Genomic DNA, 19,858 nt, shown 5'->3' with positions numbered 1-19,858 from the left:
ATATATATATATATATATATAAAATTGTGCATAATATTGTGTTTAAAAAAATACATAATGTTTTTAAAATATAATGCAATATCAACTTTTTATTTACAGAACTGTTGTATAAAATCACATTTAAACTCGTGGTATTCGAACATAAACAGCACTCGTTTGATATTGCTCTCGCTGCTGGTATCGCTTATCGTTTGATATAAATATGAGAAAAAAACACATACAGGGGCATTTTTTGCACCAATATCTTGAATTTTAGGGCATAACTGCATTTATGGAGTTGTTGCTAACTGCGTTAAAATATTTTAATCACATTATTTTTTCATAACTAATTAATTAACGCGTTAAACTGACAGCTCTAATAAATATATACAGTACACACATATTATGTACACAAACTTTTATTTTGGTTTCAATTAATCACGAATAATCGATTTGACAGCCCTAGTAGAAAATGAACCCTTTTAAAGATTTTAGTATTGTGACATTATTTTCATGACAGTAAAGCATAATTTATACCTAGATTTCCATTATTATAACTCAAAAAAAATCTCACTTTTGTAATACAGTAATGAAAAACTTTCTATCCAGATACAGTGATCTAGTTTTTAAATATAATGTAAAATATTGAAACCATATTTACTGTATACTACAGAATTAAGTACAATAATGCTACCATGATGATAATATAACAATACTGATACTTACAATTGCAATGTACTTGAATAATGTACTTTACATAAAAAAAAAATCATTTTTTCAAAAATTCAATTAAAAAATCTTTGCCCAGTATATATTAATGATAACTTATTTATCAATCATTATGTTTGTGTATGTATGTATGTATAAACGCACAATACATAAAAACACACACACACAAATAATAATATAATATTATTTACATCTCTGTTTTTCTGTATTTTGGAGTGAAATAATACCTGGAATTTTCTTTTTTTATTTTTTTTATTTTCACTCACATGTTCAGTGTATGTTATGTTTGTTAAGGTTTGGATGACATTTTGACTTTTACTGTACATTATATACAAGCGTGAGTGTTAATGTCAGTGTTTTGCATGCTGTCATTAAAACGCCTTGTGTTTGCAGGATGCATGCATTCCTCAATGTTGTTTATGTGTGTATTTGCTAGACTCGTGACCTCGATCACTTCAGCTTTCCTCTGTCACTCTCTTTTTCTTTCCCTCCCTCCTTCCCTCTTTTGGCTGTCCTCTTGTATCTGTGATATAAAGCAGCAGTGGATTGGCATTACACAACCACACACACTCGCCTGATCCCATTTGTGCTGCACTTACCTCAGCCTTACCCTCTTGCCCCTCTGTCTCGGTGAAAGTGATCTGTATTATTTAGCCTGGCGAGGGTTAGCACACCACTGATCATGAATACAGTATGCGCGTGTGTGTGTATCTGGAATCAGAGCACAACTGGCTCGTTGAGGAGAAAAGCTTTCCTTTATTGGAGTGTACTTGAAAAGACAAGGCTTTTTAGTTGCTTAGAGGGGGAAATGAAGATTAAATGTAAGAATATGAGTTTTAATTTGTTTTAAAAAACTCAATCCAGTAAAATCTTGATTGTTTCTAAGTGGAGTAAGCATCCCAACTGAAGAAGTGGACCAGCAGTGATGTGGTTGTGTGTCATACCTCATTGCAGGGATATCCAATATTTCACTGGTACTTGTTGAATGTACAATTTTCTAACATTAAGAACAAGAAAAATGTAGAATAAGAAAAATATAGTATAGAAATGCACCAAACTTATGTCAGTCATAGTAAGCATTTTCAGTTGTATATGTACATGTTGCCAGGGATGTAAAAATGCACTTTAACTTGGACGTGAGGGACACAGACTATGGTTTTGTAAATGCTTAATAAATGCAGTTTAATTGTTGCATTTAAGATGATTGATCCATTTTATTTTTACTACTTTTATTATTTTTAACATGAAAATTAATGACTTGTGAGTGTCAGTTTATTTGTCTTTTTTTAAAAGTGAATACATTACATTAATATACTGATAATTGCTTGCTTTTTTATTTTTAAGTGGCACTCCTAGTTCCCCAGAGCATCTATCCACATTAGGCCAGTGTACTCATCTACACAAGGTAGAAGAAAATACGGGTTCACTTACAGTGAGAATAAACATGGTTTGTGCCGACCACAGTATGTTTTTGTGCAGTGAATTATCGCCAACCAAGAGCATTAAACCATCAAAATTCAAGAAACATTTTAAACCCAAACACTCAAACTATAAAGACAGGTCTGTGCCATGTTAATAATTTTAGTTTACAGTGAACATTTTTGCTTGTGTCGGGTCGGTAGCTAATCTCCAATGTAAAATCCTTGCCTGAAGCAGAACCAGTTGAGCGTCATTTCTCTAAAACTCTGTCTTCCTCAATCTCCACTCTTGTTTGTTGAACTCCAGAAGCGAGTCGCAAACTCTCCTGCTCAACAAAGCAAGAATTCCGCACTAGGCGGTGGTGGTTCTTATCACCATGGTAATCACAGATGGCTCTCTGTAATAAAGCAGTGATGCATTTCACTATGGCAATACAGTCATGCATCCGTGGTGATGGCTATCTTGCCTAATACTTTTAGCGAACAAGACTCACAGGACGAGTTGACAGAAGTAGAGCGAGTGGATTTGGTCCTGTGGTGATTTTTGAAATTGCTTCAGTAACAGATCGACTCTCTCTTCAACAATATTTGTAACTTGAATTCTGTATTTATAACGCCCTTATTCTAGACTTTGTAGTATTTTATGGTTTCCTTGAAGTTTGTGAATGTTAATTAAATGGTTTCTTGCAAAAAGGTTAAGGTTTGCCCCGTTCTACCTACTGTCTGACCCTAAACAGGCTTTTTTTTTTTTTTTGCTTCTGCACTTTTAAAAATTATATACATTATGAATACTGCTTTTCAAAATTTTAGGATCAGAAAGTTTTTTTTTAAAGGAAATTAATACTTGTATTCAGGAAGGTCACATTAATTTGTTCAAAAGTGACAGTAAGACAATGTTAAATAAGATTTAAGAAAGATTTCTTTTACAAAAGATTTATATATAAGTTCTGTTCTCTTCAAATTTCTATTCATGTAAGAATTCTGAAAAAAGTATCTTGGACTCCACAAAAATATTAAGCAGCATGACTGTTTTCAACATTAATAATAAGGAATGTTTTTCGAGCACTAAATCAGTATATTATATAGATTTCGGAACACTGAAGACTGGAGTAATGGCTGCAGAAAATTCAGGTTTGCCACCACAAATAAATTACATTTTAAAATGTATTAAAACAAGTAATAATATTTTGCAATATTACCATTTTACTGTGATCAAATAAATGCAGCCTTGGTGATTATAAGACACTTCTTTCAGAATCGTTAAAAAAAACCTTAACGACCCCATACTTTTGAATTGAAAGTGTTTTTGTTGACTATTAGCTTAAAAATGTTGCCAGTTTTCAGTTTGAAATGAGCAAGGAAAATACTATTTTCCATAATTTGCCCCCTTGCAATTTTCAGGCTGAGGACTACAGACTATGCAGAATAGAATGTGTTTTTTTTTCTTTCCTTAATGATGATGGGTCACTTCAGTATTTTGTCAAACTCCGAGAGCTTGGCCAGGATTTGTCTGGTTGCAAATGAGAGGAATGTGCAGGCATTGGCTCAGTGATCTCCAGGCTACTGAGAAGAAGCGTTTGGCACAAGTGGCAGGAAAGTGAGCAGGCTCATTAGAATCTCCATGCAGGACTGCTCCAAGGCTCCTGCATGGAACACCATATGGAGCGCCTTTCTTAACCACACAGTGAAACTCTGTGCCCTTCCTCGAGCTCGTTAGTGGTGCAGCACCCTGTGACCGACATGATGTTAGGTTAAGTGGCCCTCTTGTTTCATATTCATCTCAGGTCATATGAATGACGAACTTGGATTGGTTAGGCTTTCTCTGTTTGGTCTCTCTTTGTTCTGATTTACTGTTACGAGCATTTAATTCTGAGGATACAAGAGTGTCCAAGTGGAAGAAACCAATCCATTTTTTCCTATTTTTGCAATCTAATGATCTCTTATGCTTCATTCATTGTGTGCAGGATGAAGGACACCAGCCGCAAGAACAACATGTTTGCTCAGTTCCGTAAAAACGAACGGGACAAGCAGAAGCTCATAGACACCGTTGTCAAACAGCTGAGAAATCTCATCGCCACCAACCAGGCCTGAGAAAGCCATCGCATCAGCACACAGCCCCACTTCCTGATGAGTTGCCACCAGACTGTGTGGACTGCGCTTGCACACCTCCATTAGTTGGACGTATTGTTCTATTCCCACACAGACACTTGCACTAACATGCACATATAAACGCACCTCTGAAAGGCGCACCTGCTAAACCATCCCGTGCCTGTGTCTTCCTATGTGACTACCTGAACACATCAAGGACACCAAATCACATTTTGCTCTTTAAAACAGGTTTTGGTTGCCTTTTATTGTCTTGTATTGAGCGTCTTACAAAAGCACTGTTCTCCTGTCACGCAATTTGAATTGCCTTTACAGTAGTTCTAAAGTATTATCTCATTTTTGAATTTGACAACTATAGTTACACTGTATTGTGGATATCACTTCAGTTGCTGCAAAGTTAAAGGAAATTGGAACACTAACTAGACTTGAATATTGCTGTCATAATGTCTAACAGATCAAATTTAAAGGGATAGTTCCCCTAAAATTGATCATTTACTCACCCTCCCTTCTTTCCAAACCTTTCTATCTTCTGTGGAACACAAAAGATAATATTATTGTAAGTGTAATTATTGTTTTGGAAGTCAGTGATAGCCAAAACTATTAGAAAAAGTCATACAGGTTTGGAGCATATGTGGATAAATGATGACAGAATTATCATTTTGGATGAACTATCATTTTAATATGTGTGAGAATGTAAATGAATATTCTCACAGATGGGTCTAGGGTTCATTTGAGTGCTGATTATAATGAGGGAAGTTCTCAATACAGGGAATCTAGTTACTGCCCTTGTTAAATCTTTCATGTGTAGTAATTGTATACTAGACATACTTCAGCTTTAGTCTGTTACAGCAAAGACATGGATTATAGCTTAATACCTTAAAGAACCACAGCTGTGTGGCAGTTTTGGAGAGGATTAGTTTACTATTGTCTTGAAAATGACCAGGTTAAGATTAAGGTTTGGCGTTTTTTGACTAGACTTCAGATATGCAGAATAGAGGCTTTTGTCTCTTGTATTCATTAATTGCAAATATATCAGCCAGCATTCAATGCCAAAACTGACTGAAGATGTGTAAGGTAGGGGAACATACCAGAGCAGGCTAATGTCAGCTTATTTACACCGATGTACATTAAAACCTAATATAAATTGCTTTTAGTATTTAAACAGTGTCGTCTTCCCATAACTTTGATATTTACTCTGATAGGAATGAGGGTGCAATATTACGTTTTTCTTTTCAAATTGACCCGAGAGTTTTAGCTAGCAGAGATTGTTGTGTTTAAAGGGAGTTTGCTTTTTCTTTCATTTCCAATTTTACTGACACAAAAGATGTGTGTTTGAAGCCTGTCCCTTACAATGGATGCGAAACCATTAAATGATAAATGGAATTCTTCATTTTTAGGGACAGAACGAGCGCCATGTCAAATTATTTTGAGCTGTCTTCTGGATTCAGCTCTTTCTGTCTGTGCCTTGAATTTTTTCCATGCCTATCATTGATTGTGTGTGTGTTTTTTCCCCCCGCACAGCACCTGGTCTTGGACGTATGACCAGGGAATGGACATGTGCTGGTGGGTGAACGCGAGCGTGCATGAGAACATTCAGCCTTAGCAGACAGCTCTGATTGTAGAGAACAGTACTGACTCCAGAGAGACGCACTGTACAGATTGTTATATTAAACCACTAATGAATATTACAATACTAATAAATTCAGCAAATGCCAACAAATAAGTAATAAATCAAGAATGTGTTTTTTTATTTTGCATCTGAATTGTAATTTTAATGGCATTTTACTTTCAGTTTGGGAACAGGGTCATGAGAGGTTTTTTTAAATTATTTATATGCCATTATAGTATTAATATTTTAAAAGAGTTTTTTATTTTATTATAATTTTTAGTATTTCTATGTGATTTTGACATTATTTTTTAACATTTTTATTTCTGTTTAGCTTTAATTGACACCTGTTTCAATTTTAGTGAATTTATTACTTCAACTTATTTTATTCCACTTTTTTCGCCAAGGTAGCATTTCATTTAATATTTAATTTGACTTTGTCAGCTTTATTTCAATTAACAATTTTTTTTAAAAGGTTAAGTTGTTAATAACACTTGTCCAGATGTGCACTAACCACAGGTCAGTGGCTCTGATAGCCTCAAAATGTTGATATGAAAGCAGTGCAGTGGAGCATTATGGTGGTCCATGACTTTTTGATGAGACCTCAGATGACCTAGAACTGCTTGATGTACACAACTCTTTCCTCTTTCCTTTCCTCCCACTCTATCTTACTCCATCTTCCGCCTTTTCATTGTGGCACAAAACCTGCCTTATCCAATTTTGTGCGATCACTGTCCCATCATGCAGTGAGAGATGCCCCCTGCCACCACCATTTATGTCTGTGTGGAGAACGTTACTGAACTGTGACCACACCACAAACACATTTTCCTTCATCCTCTCAGACGAGACACCGTGGCCCTCCGGGTCTGTTGATCCCCCACATGTTTTGAGCGAGTCGGGCAAAACAAATCTTTTGGGGCTCACTTGAGCGCGACAGGCTTTTTGTTGGGGTTCAGGAACCGAGCAGTGCCAGCTTATAACCGGATGATGAATCCTGCCTCCTACTGCCCGTCTCAGCGCCCCGGGACCGATGGCGGAGTTCGGAAGTTCTGGCAGTTACGGCCCTGTTGAGCCAAATGTAAAACTGAAGATTAATTGTTTCTTCTTACGGTCCAAGATAAAGGACTTGTTTGAATGATTTATACTTCTGTCATATAACCCATGGTGAGGGAATTTGGTGATGCAGTCCTCTTGGAAAGTTTTCTATAACCCTTCAATTGGCTGTAATTTCATGCTGGTTGTTCACGGATAACGGTGACTTCACATCCATTCATTGATTGATTCTGTTATTTAACCCTTTTCAAGCTAAGGACCGCTCAAAGGATAGAGAAAAGGAGCGTGGACCTCCTATCGCATCGCATTTTAAGCCTGACCTAAAATACCACACATATGGTACAAAAATACGGTACATATACCTCCATTCAAAAAAGTTGAGGGGACAGTAAGATTTTTTTTTTTCAACAGGGACACATTAACTTCATCACAGTAAATACTTTTACATTGTTACATATACCCCAACAGCAATGTTTGGTTAAAGATTTGAGTTTTGTGCGTGTGTTAGAGAGAAGGAAAGAGATGACAGAGAAGATGTGATCAAGATCAGGCTTCACATTTGCATGTTGTTTTTAGCAGAACAAAAAGATTGTCCTGTGTCCTCAAATGGGCCATTACAAAGAAGAAGACGGATGATCTGCCAGAAACAGATGTATCTCTTGCTTCAACAGATGTTGCGATCGCCCGGGTTGAGCTACAAAAACACATCAGGATGAAACCGATAAATAATGTATTATTTAGAGAAAATGTCTTCATTGCAGATCATGCTCTTCTGCATGCACATTTAGGGAATAATTAAGGAATAATTGGCAAATTATTATGACTATTTTTTATATCAAATTTTTAATTTTTATGTAAGTACTGGGAAATACTAATGAACTACATGTGTATTTAATCATGCAACTGCATAATTCCAAGTTGTTAGCACTATATAACTATATTCAGATGCTGAAAAAAACAGTTTTTTTTTTTTTTTGCTTATTTTTTGTAAAGTAGAAAATTCCCATTAAGTAAATCTGTTGCACATAATTAGAGAGCAATTTCAGTAAATTACTCCCAACTTTTTTTATCCGGACATATTAAGAGATCCAGTAGATCTTTTCTATTAGCAACGTATGGGAATATCATACTGTATATGCTTGTGTCTGTTAGGTGTACAAACATTTCTTGAGGCAGACCTTGTGTTTAGATCAGTATTGCCTTAGAATATGGTCAAAATGTTAAAACAACCCAAGATGAATGGAGGTGCATTGTAATTCAGTATTTTTGATATCTGATAATGAATTCACTTTAGAAATGTTTGTTTTACTAACTCCTCCATTAGGAAAGACATTGAATGTATCTAGTAAAAGTGGCCTTGTTTTGTGTGTCTGGAGCAGCAGAGGTCAGGTGAGGTCACTGCCGTCTCACTACTGTCTCAATATCCAGAGAGACAACATAGCGTGCAGGGGAGCGTAGAATAAACATTTGCCCAGAACAGAAAAGGAAGAAAAAAATAAATGAAACATAAAAGCAGGTTGCCAGCGATGGCGAGGGCTGATAGCATGTCACCCATTGATCTTTGTCTCTTACGGAAGAGAGTTAAAAAAAAAACCTGCATGTTTATATGCCTTTATATAAGTTATTGTTTAAATCTGTGAGTGTGTTTGCAAATTGGTCAAATGAAAACGCCGAAGAGGGAAGAACAGTGGCTTGATGTTTGCATAGTGTCTGCCACGGCTTCATATCTGACTGATTATGGAAATATGGTGATCCGTGAACTAATCTCAGTCTGTCTCTTTCTCTCTGTGCCGCAGTTTATCTGTTCAGTACCAGGACAGTGACCAACAATCACTTGGCAAACTGATCAAAGCTGTATTTGATGTTGACAGCATACTTCTTTTTGCATTGAGATGGATGAACCCCAGTGTACAAATAAGACTGATTATTAAACTGATCATGTGTAATAAGTCCGCAATGTGTCAAATAAGCTCCTTAACTTTAATTAGGGAAATGTAAGTGGTTTATGTACATCAAATCCTATTGTTGCCTGTTCCCCTGGTTTTAGTGTAAGACCCGAGAAAAACATGATTAAAAATATTATGTCAAAATGTTATAATACTTTTATTAAGCAATGATGTGTTAAATTAAATCAAACATAAAGACTTTTACAATGTTACAAAAATTTCTATTTCAAAAAAAGTTGTCCTTTTGAACTTTTTTTTCATGAAAGAATCCTTGAAAAAAAAAATGTATCATAGGTTCCACAAAATAATAAGCAGCACAACTGTTTTTAACTCATAAGAAATGATAAGAAAAGTTCAAATCGCCATATTTGAATGCAGTCTGGAATAATGGCTGCTGAAAGTTTGGCATTGCCATCACAGGAGTATATTACAATAAACTGTATTAATGGTTTTCTATTTGAATATTGTAATTTAAATTGCAATAATATTTCACAAGTGTACTGTTTCCTTGGTAAGTACAAAATACTTCTTTCAACAACCTAAATAAATATAAACCTAATTTTTCATAGTTTTCAGTGCTCTGTTGTTCTAAAAACATTTTAGAAGCATAAATTGGTTTCACTGTCATTTCTAGTTGGTTCGGTTTATTTTAGTTGAGGTGAAAATCTCAACTCGGCCAATTTGTATATCTGATTTCCTGTACATCAACATCGAGATTCACAGGAGACAACCTGAACGTTAAAGGAGAGAGAACTGACAAGACAAAAGGTTGTGAGTGAAAGTGAAGTGAGCGTGTGGGAGAAGATGGAGTGATAGGGGAAGAGAGGAGAGACAGCGAGCGCACGTTCTCCTCTCCTCCAATGAAGATGGATGGCAGCCCACCCTCCCTCTCTCAGTGCTGCTGGGAGGTTATTGATGGGCTCTGGGAGTCAAAGGTTACAGAAACAAAATTCTGGCTTCCTCTGTGCGCTCTCTGTGTGTCCTCCCCTTCAGTCAAGGTGTTTGGGAGGGATTCTGGGTGGGGTTCGGGTTTAATTTGAACACTGACAGCGACACACACCCCTGTTCCTACACAGGGCTGAAGGGGCCCATCTATCATTGCTGTGAAGCACCGAGGGTGTGCGTGAATTTGTGTGTGTGTGGGATTGGCGATTTATTGTTACATGGACATGCTAATAGCACTGGCCCCCACAAAGCCAGTGGGTAGTGGGGGTTATCATTGAGCCATCCATCTCCATCCACCTAGCCGCTCAATCACTCCATGCTTTCCTCTGAGTTAACACACTTTGTGTGGTAAATCTCCATCAGTCATCTACAATATGGCCATAAGTAATACCTTGTCTACTTTGAATTGCTTTAGCATCAACTTTTTGACCAAACCAATTTGTTTTAAGATTCTGCGAATCAAAAGTCTACAGTTACTTTGAAGGCTCTGTTCTCCAGCATCTTCACATATGGCCAGCACTCCAGGCATCAAGATGCTTGCTCTTTTCATTTTTGCAATGTCACGCCTCTGTATTTTATTGAGTAACACTCATTACCTTCAAAAACATCTCTTGTCACGTTTAACAGTTGTTTTCCAACATGAGTGACTTTTAGGACATAAAGCAGGGGGTAAACGAGGAACCTGTTTCTGACTATAATAAAAATGTACTGGAAAACCTAAACCACACATTATCCATTACAGCTGATGCTAGAGACAAAGGACCTGGCATTTTGATTCTTCCCTCTTTTAGACAAAATTGGGATTGAACGACTGCTTTGGAATGTAGTTGCTAGGAATTTCGGTTAGATTAGATTTGGACTCCCTTGGTTGTCAGATTCTTTTGGGTCCTGTTACTGTCCAAATGCTGATATCTCTATTTTAGACGCTTGACCTGAAATCAAAACCTCTGCTCTTCAAGAAAAAAAATGCGATTTAGGGTTTCAACAACAATTTCGATTCAGAGATTTCATGCCAAAGCTGAAGGGTATGTCAAAAAAGGGCTCATTTTTTCCTCTTTAAACTGCTATTTTTACCAAAATTACTCACATGTTCTTCATAGAATCCTAAAAAATAGTTTTCAACACTGATCATAATAAAACATGTCTGAATGTTCAGCTTTTTGCCATCACAGGAGTAAATTACATTTTAAAATGTATTCAAATAGAAAACAGTTCAGTTAAATCATAATAAACAATTATTACAAAAACAGTGTATCATGGTTGGATCTCAAGTCTCCTTCTAGCGGTCCAACATCTTGTAGCTCCAACACACTTGGCTGGAAGTTTCTAGTGAGTATGAAGACCTTGATCAGCTCAGGTTCAGCTGTGTTATTAGGGTTGGAGCTACAGGAGAAGGTCTGGGAGATATACAGATGATTGCTTTCGAGAGCAGAATTGTTCTCATTGGTTCATAATATGACCTCAGTTGGTGTAAACAGTTTGAATCGATTTGCCCAAATAGGACATGTTTCTGGACCAGCATCCTTGTTGATCCTGGAACATCATTGCAGCAACATTTCTCTCTGATTTTCAGAGGGACATTCGGTTTAGTGTTGTGCGTCTAAAAATAAGTGTGAGATATTGAGTCACTGAGCGTGTGTGTTGTTCATCTTCTGAGGCATTGACTCTTCTGTGGAATTGTGCTCTCCATATGTTTGCCCACTTCAGAGTCACTTCAGTTACGGTCTTTCGGTTTCACTCACAGATGTTTGCAGGGCAGGGAACAAAACAAGAGCATATGCTGGCTAAATTAAGAGAAGCAAACAATGACGAAACATGTTTCAAACATGTTGTGTTCTGACAATATTAAATATTTACTTGTGTCATTATTCAGCTATTAGTTATTATTTTATTAATTTTTTGTTGGCTTTTATAATTGGACATATTACATAAGTAGTTATAATAATAATTTCTATAATACTAAACTACTAATACTAATTTGATAAGCATAAAACCTGAGAAGGATTTTAGGTCATTTGTTCCTGTCTTAGATATCGTTTTATTTAAACTCACATTCTTACAGCAAAACTGAAGGGGATTCACAAGAATATAATCCTTTGTCCCTCATCTGTTTCTTCTCTTCTCCATCTGTTTTGAGGTACAGGAATATGTCTGTCGTTGAGTAGCAGGTCACAAATGTTCTTGCTTTCCCAAAGTGAGGAGATGCGCAGAATTTCTGGATTTTGCCACATAAAGTTGTCAATAATTTGTTAATATCAGTGTGTAATTCTCATTTACCAGGAAGGAACAGACATATTTTTAACAATCCAGAGCAGGGTTTTCCCCTTTGAGAAAACATACTAATACAAATCGTCTCACACTTTACTGAGGTTTTTATAGGTAAATTATAAACTATAGATTATAGTTCTCAAGGTAAAGTTTTCAAGTTTAGCAGGTATTGTGGATTGTTCTCTAGTGTTAGTCTTTTTAGTTTTACTTGTTGAAATAGCCAGCTGCTGGTAATCAATAGTCAAACGATTTTCAATAACTTTTAGGTCTGTTTATCCTGCTCAAATTACCCAGTTGATATTTGATTTTTCACTCATTTTCTTTATGAAAATGAACCTGTAACTATTGTAACCAGCATGAGAAACATTTTTTGTTATTTATAAGTTTCTCTTTCAATTTGAAATTGAATTGATTTATTTGTAGTTTTTCCACTTAAAAAAAAAAATTATCATCACTCTCCCAGAAAAAACACTGTAAAATGGTATTATTGGTTAACTTTGTTATCTTAGCACATGAAAATTTGTTTTGGAATGGAATTCTACTGTAAATTACTAAAATACTGTTTTTGCAAATGAACACCAAGAATTTCCATATAATTAAAAAAAAAAAATTTAAAAGAAATGAAAATGAACCTGTAACTATTGTAACCAGCATGAGAAACATTTTTTGTTATTTATAAGTTTCTCTTTCAATTTGAAATTGAATTGATTTATTTGTAGTTTTTCCACTTAAAAAAAAAAATTATCATCACTCTCCCAGAAAAAACACTGTAAAATGGTATTATTGGTTAACTTTGTTATCTTAGCACATGAAAATTTGTAAATATTGTAATGTTGCATTGCATGGAATTCTACTGTAAATTACTAAAATACTGTTTTTGCAAATGAACACTATGAATTACCATATAATTAAAAAAAAAAAATTTTAAAGAACATTCACAGAAGTGACGCATAACGTATCATTATGTATATGGTATGTTTTGTTTATTCTTATTTTTGTCATCAGTAATGCACATTAGGATGTTTTACGTTACATTTTCTTTTAATTAGTTCATATTTAATGCATCATTTTAGCATTGTGTTTGTTTCCCTGATGCTGCTTTGTTGTTGTGTGTATGACTCTGCACGTCTACAGTATATATATGGACATGTTTTATGAACTCTGATCCATCATTTGATTTTCTGTTGTGCCCCCTGTATTATTATGATGGTAATCGATATATTTAAAGGTAAAAATGTGATTTTTTTTTTGTCCAAGTAGCTTGGAATGTTATCATTATATCACTTAAATATACAGTTATAAGTTTTAAAACAGGCACCACTATGCCATCTTGTAATAGGCTACTGTGAATTTCTGGTAAACTCAGCTGCCAGTTTTTTACAGTAAATTTCTCTTTCTCATGTATGCCTATGACACACTCACCTGTTTTCATTTGCCTGTCTCTCCCACCTCATTTGACCTTGTCTTTCCATTCTTTCACCTGCTGAATCATTGCAGCTCTACTCCTGGGTTTTCTGCTTCTGCCTGGAAACTCCCAGAAGCTGGCACAGTGAGTAAAGTGTACCTGACTTCCTGCCACACTGGATCCTAAACCGAAAATAATGCCATACACTGTTTTTTTTTTTTAGATTTGATCTCAGATAAGAGACAAAATAAACAAAAACAATAAATTGGGCAAAAACGTATGGACAGATTTCACCCTGACCCCACATCCTATTTTGGAATCTTTGTGTTTGACAGTATTTTACATATTTAAACATTTTCCCAATTTCCATTTGAGCCTCTTTCAGATCCACCACCAAAAAGGCGGGGCATAGAGGAGAAACAATAATGTACAGTATGTGGAAAATAATGTGTTTTTTTAACTTTAAACCGCATAAACACATTTCATTACACCAAATACACAAAATAATGTTCTTTTTTAGCAGCATCATATGACCCCTTTAAGATTTACATAAGATTTATATTTTTGTGTAAACCAGGTACTCCCAAAGTAAACTACCAAACAAGCTAGCCTCAAATGATACATTTACATTCAAATATTCCTATTAGGAGGCAAAGAACAAAGTAATTCAATATCCCCAAAACAGGCTCAGGGTGACAAGAGGACATGAGAAACAATTTGACAGTGTTAATGTGAAACACACTTTCTGCATCTTGTTGTTGAATCGACCCCAGATGGACCTAGAGGCAACCTTGGTTTTGAGTTAGTGTGGGCCACACATGTCCTTTTGAACTGTGCTTGTGACTTGAGATGCTGCATTTGTGTTACAAACATGTTCCAGTAGGTTTTATAGTGAGTTTTGGTTTTCTACATGTATGTGCTGTTCCTGTTATGTTGCATAGAATTCTGGGTCCATGTGTCTTCAAATCTGGCTTTTGTGCATAATTGTGTTTATTCAGTGGACACTAGGACACCAAAATAAGTCATTAACCTCTTTACCAAGTTCACTGATTAATTGTGACAGGCTCTACACAGCTATACATGCAGGATCTTTAAATGTACAATTCTTTGACAATGCTATTAAAAGTGTCATATATGTAATGCACCATATTCCAAGTCTTCTTAAGCAATACAATAAAGTTGTGCAAAGGCCAAGGTGTTATTTACTGATGATATTCAACTCTAGTGGCATGTTAAAGTTTGAAATATAGAGCACAAGTTGTATGGACCACATTTCTGAAATAGAGACTAAGACATTCTTCAAAAAATAAATAAATAAATAAAACTGTTTTTTTCCACAGACAAAAGAAAGTCATACGGGTTTTGAATGTCAAGGGTGAGTAAATGATGACAGTATTTTTATTTTCGGGTGAGCTATATTTATAATGCTGTTTCTGGGCCTCACTCAAAAATATCTTGCTCATTTGTTCCCATTTTTTGACTTTTAATATGATGAGTCATGCATTAATGCTGGAATACACTACATGAACTTTACATGAAACAGGTCTCCAAACACTAGTCAACATACACTTGCCGACTTTGTAAATGTTTACAGAGGAAAAAAATAGGCATCATGCACTAAACAAGTGAGGATCACAAACTACCACACTTTCAAGTCCTTCTAAGCACAATTATTATTAAGAGATACATGACAAATGAAAACAAACTGTGTTTTAAAAAATGCTAAAAATACCAAACATATATGACTAGATGAACTCATAGTCTGATTCTAAAACACTGTAGTGTGTCCATCATATACTGTGATTTTCCTTGAAATCTGTCAGCTCCGACTGCTTAAAATCTGCAGATTGGCTCTGACTTTTTGTATATAGCGCTGACTCAGACTGCAAATATGGGCAAAAATCTGGACAAAATACATGTAGTGTATTCCAACCTTTAGTCAGAGGCTCTTTGTTGGTGCTTTCTGTTTGATAGCCACAAGTGGACAGTAAATAATGATTCCTGTCATAAATCAATAGCACAAGTAAATACAGAGAAGAACTAGATAGCTAAGATAGCTGAAAATCGCATGGGGCTCCGCCTGAATTAATGGCAGAAATTTAGTTCTTGTGTCTCTGAGCCGGTTTTTATGGAAACCACAGTGTTTAATTACTGAAACCCTTAAAGGGGTCATATGACGTTGCTAAAAAGAACATTATGTTGTGTATTTGGTGTAATGCAATGTGTTTGTGTGGTTTAAGGTTCAAAAAACACATTATTTTCCACATAATGTACATTATTGTTGCTCCTCTATGCCCCGCCTTTCTGAAACGCGTTGATTTTTACAAAGCTCATCGTTCTGAAAAGCGAGGTGTGCTCTGATTGGCCAGCTATCCAGTGCGTTGTGATTTGGCTGAATACCTCAAGCGTGTGACGGAAATGTTACGTCCCTTACCATATTGTGATGCCGTGTCCCGGCACGACGAGACAAAACCAATAAAACCCATTACAAACGAGGCATTTGTTGCATCCAGTGGGGACATAATTACTGATTATAATGACTTGTACTGTCTTTTTATGCGTTGCGTATCGTGCCGCTTAAACATAAAACCATGTCTGCATTAGTGAACGGAGAAACGACAAACAACAAGCGCTACTCTACACTGCTCAAAACTCGCGTTTGAATCGTCAGTGGCAAATTCTTTAAATATAAAAAACGTACTTACAGACTGTGAGTCAGAAGCGCCAGACTGTCCTTGCAAAGTTGGAACTGCCCCACTTTATATAAACAGTCTTTGTGTATATGGTATGTGTATATGGTAATCTTCCCACATCGTGAAGTAGACATGTGGGGGCGTGTTAGAACGAGCCGTTTTAGGGGGGCGTGGACGAGTCTTAACTTTTATAAAGAATATCTCTTTGGGTTTGAGACTTTAGTCTTTGCAACTTTAGGGATCTTATCTATGCACGAACAGCTTGTAACACTCCAAAGAGAAAGGAAAATTTGAAATTGCATCATATGACTACTACTAGATAATAAGATTACTATACAATTGGACTGACATTATCAGTTGCCTAGAGTGTGCTTTATTGTACATCTTTGTCAGTGATGATGACCTCTGATGATGTCCATCCCATTAAAGGAGAGATGCCATGTGTCTCTTTTCACTAATGGAAGGGAAAGAGTGGGATTAACACGATTTAATTGAGTGACAACACCAGGGAAACTTGCTGGTGTTCTTACACTCTTGACTCACCTGGTCTCTTTAAGCCAGTGCTAATGTTCTATTGGTTCCAGGGTGACAGTTTGATTATGTTTGGTTACATTTATACATACTACAAGGTCTTAAAATGGGCTTTGGAAACACTAGAAATGACCTGGCTTGATTTTTATAGGCAAAACACAATGATTCAGCCTCTATATCAGGTAATGTACTGTAAACTGTTGTGGCTAAACTGCGTCCACTAGCTGTAATGCAAACCAGATTAGCAGCTGAAAGCCATCAGACCTCCCGATGACCCTTATATTCCGGCTGTGGTCTGTGTAATCAAAGTGAATTGGGATATGCTGATGATTTTCAGATAACGATCTACCTATACTATCTAGTATCTGTCATATATAACTCAATTTAAGGAATCATGAGCGCCACAGTGACAGCTGATAATGCTCGGTTTCTCTCAGCGCCTGAAGTTGTAGTTGTTCAAAAGAAAGAACAGCAAATGATTCATCAGAGCTTGTTCTTCTTGGGAATTGAAGTCTTGTTTACATGGGAAAATACGTGAGCAACGTTAATCACTTTATGGAAAAGTGGATCATTAATGATTATTTCTGGGATATGTGTCTGTGGAAACATTCCCTTTAACGGTTTTATTTGTATATGATTTGAAAACTTGTGGGTTTGATTAATCCTTTAATCGTGTGTGTGGCCCTAATGGTGATTAGTCACTACCTTATTTCCACTGTCATTTCCTTCATTACTGTGAGCCAACTCAGAATGGATTCATTGTGTTTGAATAGCACTGGTGAGTCATGTTACACTCACAGAACATGCTCCTCAGTGTGTCCTCAACAGGAAGTGAAAGTTGTATAATATAGAATATATAGTTACTACAGGTTTGTGTGTGTGAGACCCTTATAAACCATATGTGTTTATTAATGCAATCTCTCCCCTCTTTCATTTCTTGTGACCTCGGTTTGAAACGGTGTTAGTGTTGCTTGTCTTATTTAAAAGCTTTGATCCAACCTCAGCAATGGTGTGTATGTTTGTATGTAAGCCTACTTTGAATTATGTAATAATTCAATACAAGGGCATAATGCTGTGTCACAAGGTCTCAGGGTCATATCAGATTCATGTAGCTGGACTGGTGTTTAAATTGCAAGCTAAAAATCAAAAGCAATTACTTTATACTGTAGGTATATCACACCTCAACTGTGATAAGTTTAGTTTCAAACTTTAAAGAAATAGTAGATCCGATGGATCCTCTGCAGTGAATGGGTGCCGTCAGATTAACAGATGTTAAAAGCATCACAACAATCCACAAGTAATCCACATGACTCCAGTCCATCACTTAACAAAAAATATTTTTTTACTTCAAATAGTTGCTTCTGGCTAAAATGTGGGTCCTTTGTCCATAATATTGATTTCTTCAGTAAAATGTTGCCTCGTCTGAATCAGGAGAGAAGTATGCACAGATGGAGTACCATTTATAAGCGAAAACAATTCAAAGCAGTTCTAAACAAACATGTTGGTTTTGATGAGAGAGGACAAGAGGTGATGGATTTTTTTCACTATTATGGATTCTAGATTTTGTCCTAAATCAGTGGTTTATAGTTAAAATGCCTTAATGAGTTTTTTTTCTTACAAACAACTAGCGTTTCACTTCACAAGACGTTAATTGATGGACTGGAGACGTGTGAATTAATTGTGGATTGTGTGATGTTTTTATCAGCTGTTTGAACTCTCATTCTGACGGCACCCATTCACTGCAGAGGATCCATTGGTGAGAAAGTGATGTATAAAATTTTTCCAATCTGTTCCGATGAAGAAACAAACTCATCCACATCTTGGATGACCTGAGGATAAGGAATTTTTTTTTTTTTTAAGCAAATTTTAATTTTTGGCCGAACTATAAAAAATAGATTCTCTTTGTAAACTCTAATCAAAATGTAGCAACTTGCTCTTCCTCTGAAATGACTTTTCAGTAACTTTAATTTGGAAGCTGTGTGCATTGTATGCAGTTTACAAATCCCCATAGCAACATTTCATGAATCAACCAGCACCTTCAACCCATCCACTTTTAATAGGCTTCTGGAATAAATCTGGTAATTCCAGGCCCCTCAGGACCTTGCGTCACTGCTAATTCTCTCACATCAAACAAGACTTCATCAAGATGTGAACTTGCTTACTCTCTAAGCTGTAAATCTGTGCGTTTCCCGGGGGAAATGGCGATATAAAAAAACTGATTAACTAGGCATCAGAGTTATGTATTAGATCCAAATCATTTTGTTCAGAACAACAGTACACCTCTTATTTCTGAGTACATTGCTTAAGCTTGTGTGAAGAAATACATTTTTATACAGTAACATGAAAATAATTTTTATGTGATTTTCAATAAGGGAATATTTCAGTCTTATTTTTTCTATCCCACGTTGGAAAATGTTAAGTTATATGTACATATGTTAGATGCATGACAGCGTGCGCTGGAATCAGAGATTGAGAAGTTCCCTCTGTCTCCGCTAGGCGGCAGTGTGACGTTGAGAGACGCGTCCAGTTTGACAGCGGCAGACAGCGTGAGCGAAAGAATGTCTTAGGAAAATATCATAAAAAGACAGAAATCCCTTGCATTTCACAGTGCAAACTCGGGACAGGTTTACTTTGGCTTAAAACAGATCGAAAAGCAAACGCATAAGGGAGAGAATGCGTAAGCTTGCAGAAGTCGCACTCTTTCAAACGGACTGAAGAAATCAATGGATGGTTTTAACTTATAGGCACGCGCTCGAGAACTCATCGCATTCATCTTATAAGCGAAAAGACCAGTAACTATCATTTAAACGCGTCCTTTCTAATATTATGAGAATTGTTAGGTTTCAGACAAGTAAACAGAATATATGACGAGCATCCCTTCCTCTCTCATCCTGCGCATCAGCTGCGCGCCTCGGGAAGCAGACTTAAAGAGAGTGAGCGAAACAGCTGGAGCTCTGAGTTCTGCTCTGCAATGGTCGTCTCATATGCTGAGAACAATTACATAACTGTCCTTGAGTGATTGTGATCATAAGGTGACCGTAATTGAAACCACATACCATCTGTAACAGATGACACCAGCACGAATCGGTCACTTTCATCGACACACTCAGCACAAGGGGATTCATTTTACACGATAGATAGATAGATAGATAGATAGATAGATGTTTTAATAGCCCCCC

The 19,858-nt window shown here is 36.3% G+C and overlaps 1 protein-coding gene across 1 annotated transcript in view; it reads left to right on the top strand.

Annotated features, from left to right (window-relative positions):
• Positions 1 to 5,963, top strand: part of LOC107750588 (exocyst complex component 6B-like) — a 67,362-nt gene extending 61,399 nt beyond the window's left edge. Inside the window, exon 14 of the mRNA XM_016566068.1 lies at positions 4,091 to 5,963. The gene's annotated coding sequence lies outside the window, so the exon portion shown is untranslated. The remainder of the gene's footprint in view (positions 1 to 4,090) is intronic.
• The last annotated feature ends 13,895 nt before the right edge of the window (positions 5,964 to 19,858 follow it).

This window comes from Sinocyclocheilus rhinocerous, unplaced genomic scaffold (genome assembly GCF_001515625.1).
Source record: "Sinocyclocheilus rhinocerous isolate Xijiao unplaced genomic scaffold, SAMN03320098_v1.1 scaffold19, whole genome shotgun sequence".
Lineage (NCBI taxonomy): Eukaryota > Metazoa > Chordata > Actinopteri > Cypriniformes > Cyprinidae > Sinocyclocheilus > Sinocyclocheilus rhinocerous.
Note: the sequence above shows the minus strand (reverse complement) of the source record. Positions and strands in the feature narration are given on the sequence as shown.